The following is a 12992-nucleotide window of genomic DNA, read 5'->3' as shown; positions in this document are numbered from 1 at the left end:
GCCTGGGTGTAGAGGTTCACCTAGAGTCAGCATACTCCTTATAGTCGCACCAAAGTCTAGGGGAGTGGGATACGTGGCAGCACCTCGATTGGGACAATCGGTGAGTCGTTACGTGATCTCATCCTCGGGATCCCAAAAGCAAATCAGCAATCCCTCGTTTATCAGAATTGATATCCCGATTTAAAGACATGCATTTCATTACGTTGTTATTGAAAATTTTGTTGTCTTGAAATCATGTTTGTTGTTGTATTACTTGTTATGTTGCTTTTACTGGAAATATCATTCTCACCGGAGTTATCCGGCTTTTGCTTTGTTTTGTATGTGTACTTGGCAACAGGACGGACAGGATCAAGTCAGCGAAGACCTGGTTAGCATCAAGAGGGAGAGTTAGTAGTGGGACTTGGTTTAGAAGTCGAATCAGCATGTTTATCTAGTTTAAGATATAAGCATGTTAGAACTCGAACTTGTTATGTATTGTAATTCGAATTTGTTTTGTATTCGGATTGTAATCTAGAATCGAAGCATGTTTGGAACTTTTATCGATCTAGACTTCTTGTTGATTATAGGACTTATGAAAGTATGTTTTGATATTGCGTGTATTCTCTACACCCTGTTTTGCGTATGTATTTGAATGCATGTTGAAAACGAGCGCGGAAACATTTTTTTGTAGCTGAGCAATTCTTCCCAGGCCTTCCGCGTGCGAGCGAGGTGGTACCTCGCGCACGCGAGGAGCTTCCATGGGCTCGGGTTTGTTATCCCGCGCCCGCACGAGCCTCCAGCAAGGTTGCTAGAAGTGGAGCTCGCGCGCACGAGATGTTTATCTCGCGCGCGCGCGAGGCTTTTAAAAATAATTTTTTTTATTCTTGTTTTCTTATGGATTTTTATTCCTGATCTGAGATTAGTTGTTTAGAACCGAGGTCTCACATTAAGTGGTATCAGAGAGATAAAATCCTTGGTTGAGCTAGAGTGAGCGGGGTAGTTCGAGTCCGCATATATTGGCTCCTCGCATGTGTTTGAATTATTTAACTGTCTGTTTAATTCCATGCGAGCATGCTTTATTATTTGAGAATTAATTGAATTACATGACTTTGTGATTTAATTTATAAAGCATGAACTACTTGTGTGAGACCCCGTTTCTAATCTCTTATTCTCGAATAATTAAACAAAATCAAACACGATGAGCCGCGTAAAAACGAATCAATTTTTTTTTTTAACAACAGTGCGCCCGCGCCTAAAGCAGCGCGCCCACGCCGGAGTCTCGCAAAAGACAGAGCGCCCGCGAACCCAGAGAGGGCAGAGCAGAGGCCCAGTCCATTACATAAAAAGGGCGCCCTTTTTTGTAATGGACTGGGCCTCTGCTCTGGCCCAGCCATATTCTAACTCATGGGCCTTCTCCCCACCTGGAAAGGGGAGTTTCATGCCCTCCCCAAGACTCGAACATGCACCACAAGGCTTAAGTGCATATTCTTTCAGAGTCTTGGTACCATTGAGAAGCACCATTTTTTGTAATGGACTGGGCCCCTGCTCTCTGCTCTGGCCCAGCCATATTCTAACTAATGGGCCTTCTGCCCACCTGGAAAGGGGAGTTTCATGCCCTCCCCAAGATTCGAACATGCACCACCAGGCTTAAGTGCATATTCTTTCAGAGTCTTGGTACCATTGAGAGCTCCTCAATGGTACCAAGACTCTGAAAGAATATGCACTTAAGCCTGGTGGTGCATGTTCCAGTCTTGGGGAGGGCATGAAACTCCCCTTTCCAGGTGGGCAGAAGGCCCATTAGTTAGAATATGGCTGGACCAGAGCAGAGAGCAGAGGCCCAGTCCATTACAACTTGAGATATAACTACTTTTGTTATCGACTGGTATCCGGTATTATGAGCGGTTGAAAGGGAACCGAATTGTAGCGATTGAGATATCTTGTGCCCTAACCTTTGATTATCAGATGGGTTCTCGTCGAGTTATTAACAGAAACCCACCGCCAGTTACTCCTCTGAATGAGCAAGCTAGTACTGAATTCGATCAATTGGATGCCACAGTGATGCCTATGGAAACCTTGCTGAAGAGGTTTCAGTCGTTTAATCCGCCCTTGTTGTTGGGTACAGAAAATACGATTGATTGTGAAAGCTGGTTGGACGAAATTGATCAGTTGTTCGATTCCCTTGATTACTCTGACGACCGCCAAACTAGGTTAGTCATTCATCAGCTTCGTGGTGTTGCTAAGAACTGGTGGATCATGACAAAAAGATCCATGGAGAAACGAGGTACAGTTGTTACTTGGTCTCTTTTAAGAACTAAGTTTTATAAGCGGTTTTTCCCTATTTCGTACCGAAAGGACAAGGGAGCAGAGTTTGTCAATCTGAGGCAAGGGAACTTGAACATTGAGGAGTACGTAGCCAAGTTTGACAGCTTGTTGCGTTTTGCACCGCACATTACCAACAGTGAAAAAGCCAAAGCCGATCAGTTCATCAACGGCTTGAATCCCAACATCTTCACGTTGGTAAACACTGCTAGACCTGATAACTTTGCGGATGCCATGAATCATGCAAAGGGAGCTGAAGCGGGTTTGTGGAGACAGATAGGAAATCAGATGGTACCTCAGCAGAGACAGTCTCAGAACCAACCATCTCAGTATCAGAATCAGCCACCTCAGTATCAGAACCAACAGCAGAGGTATGAAGGTGGAAGCAGTGGGGGAAACAGAAAGGAACATTACAAAGCAAGAGGAAAACAGTTCAAGAGTCAGGGGAACAGTTCTTCTAGTTCCAGTGGTTCCAAGCAGTTCAGTTCAGGACAGAGTTCTGGATCATCATCTTTGTTTTGCAACAAATGTGGAGGTAGACACTCACCGGATCAGTATGTAGGAGTTTATGGGAATTGCAATACCTGTCAGCAACCGGGACACTTTTCTAAGGTGTGCCCTCAGCATAGTAGATATCGAGCTCAGAGTGGGAGTTTATCTAGACCTACAGCTCAGCCTGAGAGACAGTCTTCTGCAGTTCACTCCTTCTAGCCTCAGCAGCAGAACAGACAGGGAGGTAACCCTAGTGCGAACCACCCTCCGAGACAGCAGGCACGAATCTTTGCGTTGACAGAGGATCAGGCTCAGGTAGCACCTGAAGATGTTATAGCAGGTAACTGTTTGATTTTCGGTTATTCTGCTCATGTTTTGATAGATACAGGTGCTTCCCATTCCTTTATCTCTGAGAAATTTGTGTTATTGCATGCTTTGCCTACTGAATTTTTGCCTACTGTAGTAGTTGTTACTTCACCTTTGGGTGGAGGAATTGTTTCTGTCAGATTAGTCAGAAACTGTGAACTTTGTTTTGAGGGCAATTTGTTAGAGTTCGACTGTATTGTACTTGGGCTGTCAGATTTTGACTGTATTGTTGGTATAGATGCTTTAACCAAGTACAGGGCAACAGTCGATTGTTTTCTGAAAGTTGTCAGGTTCAGACCTGAAATGGCAGACGAGTGGAAATTCTTTGGTAAGGGTTCTCGGTCTAGAATTCCTTTGATTTCAGTGTTATCTATGACTTGTTTGTTACAGAGAGGTGCAGAGGGATTTTTGGTTTATGCAGTTGATGTACTGAAATCTAGCCCTGAATTGGTTGATATACCAGTGGTTAGAGAATTTGCTGATATGTTTCCGGAAGATGTTCCTGGATTGCCGCATATTCGAGAGATCTAATTCAGCATTGATTTGGTGTCAGGTACTCAACCTATTTCCAAAGCTCTGTATTGTATGACACCGATTGAATTGAGAGAGTTGAAGGAGCAGCTTGAGGATTTGATTGCCAAGGGATACATCAGACCTCGTGTATCGCCTTGGGGGTGCTCCTGTTCTGTTTGTTCGGAAGAAGTATGGTTCTATGCGTCTCTGTATTGACTACCGTCAATTGAATCAGGCTACAGTCAAGAAAAGGTATCCTTTACCCCGAATAGATGACCTTTTTTATCAGCTGCAGGGTTCTTCTGTCTATTCGAAGATTGATCTGAGGTCAGGTTATCATCAGATAAGAGTACGAGAGAAAGATGTTTGTAGCGACCCTACCCGAATCCACTACCTAATCAGAATTAAGAGCATAACTAAGCATTCATTAAATAAATCGCTGCGAAAGACTTAAATAAAAGCAGACTGGCAGAATACAACCGGTTAAACAAATTCAATTATACAACCCAATCAAATAAATAAGCCTAAAGGGCAAAAAAATACAGCTAATCCTGTTGTCTTCACTGGTCACTGTCCACTCCAAGATCCTGGTGCACAATCCTGCACCTACACCTGCCCCATCGAATGGGGTGTCCAGATACACAAAAAATACTGGACGTGAGCTCTAAGCTCAATACGAAAGCACGGGTAAAACATACAAATATGATGCATTCAAATGACGGGGTATCCATATCTGGGATAACTGTATACAACTGCTCAGTAATAGCGCCTAGGACATGAGTGGTACAACTCGGGGAGCAAACCCTGCGTACACTGCTCATTCCTAATGGACGTAGACCGTGTCTTCCAGATGCCAGTGTCGGCTAACCCGTCGGTCGCGGGACGCTCGACATCAACCGTCCGAATAGGGCTGAGCGGCCCTACATGGCTCATCTCAAAAGATGGACATGCACAATATGATATGCACATGCGGCATAATAATATGACACACAAATGCAACATATAATCATGCAAAAACCCGCTAGCTATCTCAGTCAATACTTACGTACCTTTCTACAGGCATTCCTAGCAGTCCCACTTTAGGTTCCAAGCCTATTATCAACTCTACAATGCAAATACTCATGCATCATTTAATAAGCTCTAAAAGCCTTAACTAAGCTATTGCATACTCCTAAATAATTTAAGGAGACCATAGCTATACCTGCGTCCGTCGTCAGCCCGCTGATGGCAATTTCCTCAAAACTAGGCCACAGCTCCGCTACGATGCCTGGATTTCTATGCCACTTCTGGATTCCCCATAGGATGCTTAGAACTCCCTAGATCTGAGTTAGAAGGCCTAGTAATCGAGAGAGAAGAGAGGAAATGTGCGAGTTGAAATGAATCTCGGCTCCTCTATTTATAGACACGAAACGGAACGTCCGTTTTCCATCGTTGCGTCCGTTCTCCCCATCGTTGCGTCCGATGTCCCATCACGTGCGTAAGCAATGATTTCATCTTGCTGACGTCACGGATGACATCAGTAGGCTAGATCGTTGTTTTCGATCCATGAACGTTGCTTCCGTTCCTGGTCACCCTTCGGGCCTTTTCCGATCATTCTAAATTCATTTTTGAAGTCCGTTAATCCAACAGAAACTCCCTTAATCATGTATTAATAATTCAAAACATGATCACATGATTAATATAGTCATTAATCGTTAATTACGGATACGGGTCACTACATTCTCCCCCTTAAAATATTTCGTCCTCGAAATCTAGGGTAAACCTCGAGAACGTACTAGAAACCCTTGCTCGAGTGTCTGGTCGAAATAGCTTCCGACACACTCAGTCTCTTGTCGAATTTCTTGCAAGCTCCATTAATGCTGAACCACATTAACATTCTCCCAACTGAATATTATTGCGCTATTGGTCGACAGTCGAACTCCTCTGGCACTAGCATATCACAACACTGATACATCTTCCTTTTTGACCACGATCTCCCTGATCACGAAGGATACACACACCCGGTTGATCGAGATCATTGTCCCAAGAGAAATCTTAGACTGACGAAGATCAAGTCATAACCTGACTAGCTTACAACATTCGTCGAATCACCAAACTAGATCTAACCATCTAATGGTTCCAAAACTTCTCAGTGCTCAACACCTCTAGTCAGGAAACACCAATCCCAACACTGTGCTGACACAACAAATTCCGAATTTCTCCCCAAGAGAATCTAGTTGCCACAAAGTCATACTTCAACATAACTGCTTATCACAATTCCCAGACTGGTCATCCTTCCCATGCCCTACCGAAGCGAACGAGCTTCCCAAGAAATTACTGGGAACTCGGACCATCCAGTCTAGTACCAATCACAGTTCATGTTTCTTAGTATAACTCAGCACTGTGCCCTGATGAAAATTATCATCTCTCACCGATAATGACGTTAAGTCATACTTTAACCATTGGTCTACGAAGCCACGCATACACTTCAATGGATGCCATCATGCCTTTGATGATCTACATCATCTCGACCATAGGTTATTCACCCATGAATTCAATCGATGGACATCCTCCTGATAGTCATACATACTCGCAATCACTGTACACACATCAAGACTAAAGCAAGCTCCCACCAATATGCTTGACTGGGACATTCCATATTGCACAGACATATGGAAACACTTTCTATTCTGTCTCGAAACTCGACAATTACATGTGCCTAGTATAACTCACCTCAGAGTCTCTGATGACACCATCATCACTAGCTACCTATCACGCGCCCGACCATTGTCCATTGATAAAATGCAATATCCTTGACAAACAGTCTGCACGGATGTGACTCACTGATTGGAAAGAACAAATTCAATCCGTCCCGATCCTGCGAAATTCTTCGATTCCGAAGGCAAACCTGGTTGGCTACTAATTCGATCATTGACTGCCTCGATCATCTCAATGACCTCACGCACCATACGCTAAAAATTAGTGACACACCCTGCTGGATCTCGAGAACTAGATCCCAGCTAATGTCACACCTCACAATCAGACAACTGATGTCCGTACGAGTACACCATTCTCGTTGGTTCTCAAACCCAACGGTATACTAAGACATCATCACCAGAACACTATCCGGGGAGCTACCAATTCCTTGCTTGTTTCTCCTGTCAAGTTAACACCTAACTTGACCATACAAGTCAATTGTAGTCTTTTGGTAGATTCGTCTCTGGCAAACCTAGAGACTGCAAAGCATCACCTGCTCCAAGACTGTACCAAGTACTCATCTCCCAAGAACTAAGCGACAAAATACTATCCCAAATATTTCTCGATTGTTATATCCAAATCATCACTGATTGGATTTACCTTATCGATCTCATCGAACTACTGATGCTCGTACTCGTCCGATCAGACCACCACTGATCATCCATCCTACGTGGCTCAATCAATAACCATGAATCATCTGCCACGAAGAACTATTTCCAAACACCTAGAATATCCAAATCGCTCTGGTTTCAACACACCTATACTTGATAACCAGAAAATAGCTATTAGTAGCCTATTGACACAATTTTGTGTCTTACTACTGACAACTGCCTCGTATACTGAACTTAATCAACCTAACTCTGACATAGTTAGCCAATTGCCACTAGTAGTCATTAGCACAAATCCCGTGCCACATCAGCACTACTAATTGTTGTTTTGTTCACCCAAGGCGAACATCAAGACGAACTAAGCCCAAGATTCGCTCGCGATCTATCAACCTAGACCATTTCCATCCCATGGAAAATCCTATGCTCAACCTCTGAAAATATTAGGCAGTACTTAGCGCAAACATTGGACTCACTATCCTTAACACATTCATTCAGGATGAACGCCACGGCTCGTCAAGTCCAAAAATATTACATTCCACAATCTTCGGACACGCTCCTGATTATATCCCTCGTTAAGACTGTGCAACAATTTAAGACTAAGGTAGCTTACCTCAATAACCCACCTGGACAAACACCAAGGCTTCACGGTCATAGGCCACGCTTCCCTCACATCTCAATTAGTCTTTGGTAGCGCTTATCGCGTATGCCCAAATTACTCGACTCAATCAGATAAACAAATAATGCAGTAGCGTGAGTAGGGATCGTTCCCACGAGAAAAGGTAAATTTAAAAGTGTTCTTTAAAATAAAAGGGGGTTTTGGAGTTGAGATTAACTACTAAAAATCTTAGCAATTAAATAATTAAATTATCACTATCACGCAAGATTAAAAATTAACTGAGGAAATCAATAAGAAATAAGACTTGGTATCGGTCGACTACACCCTTGATATTATTCATTCAATCATTGATCATCTAAAAATAATTAATCTTATCAAATATTCACCATTGGAAATTTAATTCCTGTTTCACCTTAATTTTAGTTAACTAGACAACAGCAGTCTAAGTTAACCCTTACCCCATAAACTAACCCAATACCAGCGATCAGATTTAAATCTACGGTAGCATTCAAACTAGTAAAACTGATAAAGCTAGATAACCCATACACAAGCGGATGAATTTAGCCTAGTCAATTATTATTCCTACGATTTAACAAATTCAACAGCAGAAAATATTAATCATAGTTGCTTCGCAAATCAGAGGTTTCAAACAATTACGGATTTGAATTCTAATTTAGCATTCGACTGTATAATGAAATCCTAAGATGACCAATCTAAAAATCTCATATACAAGCATATCAATCAATTCAGAATAATTCTTGATACTTGATAAAAATCAAACATTGAAAATCAAAATCTCATGAATAAACTAAATCAAGGGTTTTGTCTTCCTCAACCAAGTACTAAAGACAAGAAGAATTAAAATCTAAAAACAAGAAAGATAAAACCTAGCCGCCAAGATGGTTCTCTGCGTCTCCTCTCTCTTCCCAATCAATATCTGACTCTAAAATTCGAGATATCTCTTTTAATTATGGCTAGAGTCCTTAATAATAAAAATTCCTAAATTACAAATATTTTCCCGAACAGCACATCTCGCTCGATTGGCAAGATGTTGCGGATCGAGTGAGCAACTTTTCCGAACCTACTGTTTTCATATTTTTTTGGCCGCTCGATCCGCAAGATGTTGCGGATCGAGCGAGCAACTTTTCTCCCAGCGAGCAGTGATTTTGTAAAATTTATATCCGGAGATCTAGCCGTCGGATTGAGTTGAAATTTGGACAGCTGCTTTAAAACATCTTGAACTTTATTCTGGACGGTGGAGATCGGATTTTGACTTCTATAAAATTAAATATGATTTTCTGATCATTGCTGCTCCGTAATTCATTCTCGCGCAATAGCTTTTTCATATTTTCCTCGACAAAACGCTACGTCCTATACAATAAACATGGGAGAATGTAATGTAGACACGATGTATGAAATATGAACATAATGCTTAATTAAAACACATAAACGCATGCAAAATAACAACACAATGATATTAAAATATGCAACACAAACATGCCCATCAAATACCACCACACTTAATCCTTGCTCGCCCTCGAGCAAGTCATGCAAAAACAAAATGAAACAACAACAAACACATAAGTAAGGACGAATCACTCACATAATAGCCTCAGAAAAAACCACTTTCATCTAAAAATAAGTTCATAGCGACTCTCAATCATCAATGATGCACCTTCAGTCGAATGCGAACGTGTGTGTGTGCCATGTTACCCTAGTTACATGCAACTTCAAAAGAACAAGGTTTCAAGACTGTTCGCCGACCTATAACAATTCAGTGCAAGCCTCACCATCAAGAACTCTCCTCCCAACAATCCTTCAACACAACACAATTTCCTTGAGAATAATTACGCACATCCGGATTTTGCACCCGGTATTGCTTTAGCCCCAATAATTACCCGCATACTTAGCTATAACTAAGACATGATTAGAATTTTAATCCCCTCTTCTATAGCCCGGATGGAGCATCAACCCCATTTTATCCGCATACTTAGCCTTGAATTTGATCTTTTAGGATTAGGATTTCAATCCTTTTCAGGCCCGGATGGAGTTGTTAATTTTTTTTTTCTAGGTGCGCCCAAGATCGTTTATGCCATATCAAAGAAATCATCAAGATTCAAACACTATCAAGTTCTACAAACACCTATTGTCGTGCAATGGTCCAACAGATATCCACGATATCTAATACATCGCTACACTTCACTAGTTAAACATGCGTGCTTAAGAATATTCAACAAACAACCTACGGTTTCTCAAATCTGATCAAGAGTTAAAAATTTTTTAAAAATCATCATTTTTCAACTATCTCATCATAGGCTAACAATCATCATCCTACTCATGTAACACGACAAACACTAACAAACTAACAAATGATACGGAACGAACTATATGCATATACTCAACAAACGAATGCAAACAAAATGACAAACCATCGAATGAACTCCCCCCATACTTAACCAAAGCATTGCCCTCAATGCTCTAGTACTAACGACACAAACACAAATAACAAAATGATAACGAGATGCAAAATTAAAACAAAACTCCCCTGGTTCAAGTGTTGGCGTTGTCGTCCTCTTTGGCCTTAGGCTGGATAATGGGAGACTCATATTGAAAATTGGTCTGCAGATGGGGTGGCTAGGCTCCTGAAAACAAAGAAAATAAAACAAAACAAAACAAAACAAAACAAAACAAAAACAAAAAAATAAAATAAAGGAAAAAGACACTGGGTTGCATCCCAGCCAGCGCTTGATTTTCAGTCATCGGCTTGACTCTCAGAAGCACTGCTCAAAGGGCGGCTGACGCCCAAAATAAGTGTCATATGGCACCACGAATGGGTCTTGGTTCCATAAGCCCTCAAGCTTGGCCAGATATAAACAGATTAAGCTCGTCACCTTAACAACTCCGTAGCTGGTAAACATGGGAAGAGAATATCTCTGTAGGCTCTTGGAAACCAAAATATTTCGAAACTGGTACTCCATCATATGCTGTTTCTTCCAGTACATCTTCTGGCTGAGGTTCAATTAGAAGAGAAGACTCAAGCACCTCTAAATCTTTAGCAGGAATTGATTCGCACTCCCAATCCTGTTTCTCTGAATCATCATCATCGACCCAAATTGGGTTGGTCACTTCTTGAGTATCTTGCTTCACCTCTTGTTCTTGGTGTTCATGGAGGAATGATCTGTTCATATTCTCTATTTGCTCCGCAAGGTGACATCTAGAAATTTTCAGATCTTCAATAGTTTCCACAGTCGATGCCACAAACTTGCTCATGATATCCTCTAGCGGATGTAAGATCAACTGCGAACAACTTCCTTCCTCATTTTGAAGCTCAAATTGTTGGTCCGTAAAATCTGGGTATTGAGATTGCGAATACCAGTAATATTCAAACTCGGCCATATCATCCAACAGGTGCCTCATGGTATCATCATCTCGGTAAAATATTGAAATACGGGCTGTGAAAGCTCCATCAATTACCCATTTTCTTGTCACTGCATCCAAACCATTAAAAAAATATGTAAGAAGAGAATAGTTAGAAAAATCATGATACCGAAAGATGGTTGCTAAATCATTGAATCTCTTCCATGCTGTGTAGAAAGGCTCTCCGTGTTGCTGGGTAAAACTTGTGAATACTTGTAGATTTGACATCTCAAAGTATTACACCATAAAAGCCCTCCTTCGCCTATGCAAAATTCTTTCTATCTCTGGGTCGTATGAAAACTCTTCTTCTTTCGAAGATTCACCTGCACGCACGAACAAACCAGAGTAGCACTAGGAGGAATAAAAAAAAACAAAGAAACAAAAACAAAAACACAAATAAATTAAACGCCTTTCCCCGGCAACGGCGCCAAAATTTGGTAGCGCTTATCGCGTATGCCCAAATTACCCGACTCAATCAGATAAACAAATAATGCAGTAGCGTGAGTAGGGATCGTTCCCACGAGGAAAGGTAAATTTAAAAGTGTTCTTTAAAATAAAAGGGGGTTTTGGAGTTGAGATTAACTAAAATCTTAGCAATTAAATAATTAAATTATCACTATCACGCAAGATTAAAAATTAACTGAGAAAATCAATAAGAAATAAGACTTGGTATCGGTCGACTACACCCTTGATATTATTCATTCAATCATTGATCATCTAAAAATAATTAATCTTATCAAATATTCACCATTGGAAATTTAATTCCTGTTTCACCTTAATTTTAGTTAACTAGACAACAGCAGTCTAAGTTAACCCTTACCCCATAAACTAACCCAATACCAGCGATCAGATTTAAATCCACGGTAGCATTCAAACTAGTAAAACTGATAAAGCTAGACAACCCATACACAAGCAGATGAATTTAGCCTAGTCAATTATTATTCCTACGATTTAACAAATTCAACAGCAGAAAATATTAATCATAGTTGCTTCGCAAATCAGAGGTTTCAAACAATTACGGATTTGAATTCTAATTTAGCATTCGACTGTATAATGAAATCCTAATATAGCCAATCTAAAAATCTCATATACAAGCATATCAATCAATTCAGAATAATTTTTGATACTTGATAAAAATCAAACATTGAAAAACAAAATCTCATGAATAAACTAAATCAAGGGTTTTGTCTTCCTCAACCAAGTACTAAAGACAAGAAAAATTAAAATATAAGAACAAGAAAGATAAAACCTAGCCGCCAAGATGGTTCTTGAGCCTCTTCTGCGTCTCCTCTCTCTTCCCAATCAATATCTGACTCTAAAATTCTAGATATCTCTTTTAATTATGGATAGAGTCCTTAATAATAAAAATTCCAAAATTACAAATATTTTTCCGAACAGCACATCTCGCTCGATCGGCAAGATGTTGCGGATCGAGCGAGCAACTTTTCCGAACCTACTATTTTCATATTTTTTTGGCCGCTCGATCCGCAAGATGTTGCGGATCGAGCGAGAAACTTTTCTCCCAACGAGCAGCGATTTTGTAAAATTCATATCCGGAGATCTAGCCGTCGGATTGAGCTGAAATTTGGACAGCTGCTTTAAAAATCTTGAAATTTATTCTAGACGGTGGAGATCGGATTTGGACTTCTATAAAATTAAATATGATTTTCTGATCATTGCTGCTCCGTAATTCATTCTCGCGCAATAGCTTTTTCATCTTTTCTTCGACAAAACGCTACGTCCTATACAATAAACATGGGAGAATGTAATGTAGACACGATGTATGAAATATGAACACAATGCTTAATTAAAACACATAAACGCATGAAAAATAACAACACAATGATATTAAAATATGCAACACAAACATGCCCATCAGTCTGGTACAATCCTCAACATCTGATATAATCCATCACAGATGAAATCAATCATCATGGAGTAGTCCT

The sequence above is a fragment of the Henckelia pumila genome, chromosome 3, assembly GCF_033568475.1.
Source record: "Henckelia pumila isolate YLH828 chromosome 3, ASM3356847v2, whole genome shotgun sequence".
Taxonomy (NCBI): Eukaryota; Viridiplantae; Streptophyta; class Magnoliopsida; order Lamiales; family Gesneriaceae; genus Henckelia; species Henckelia pumila.
This window is presented reverse-complemented; position numbering follows the sequence as displayed.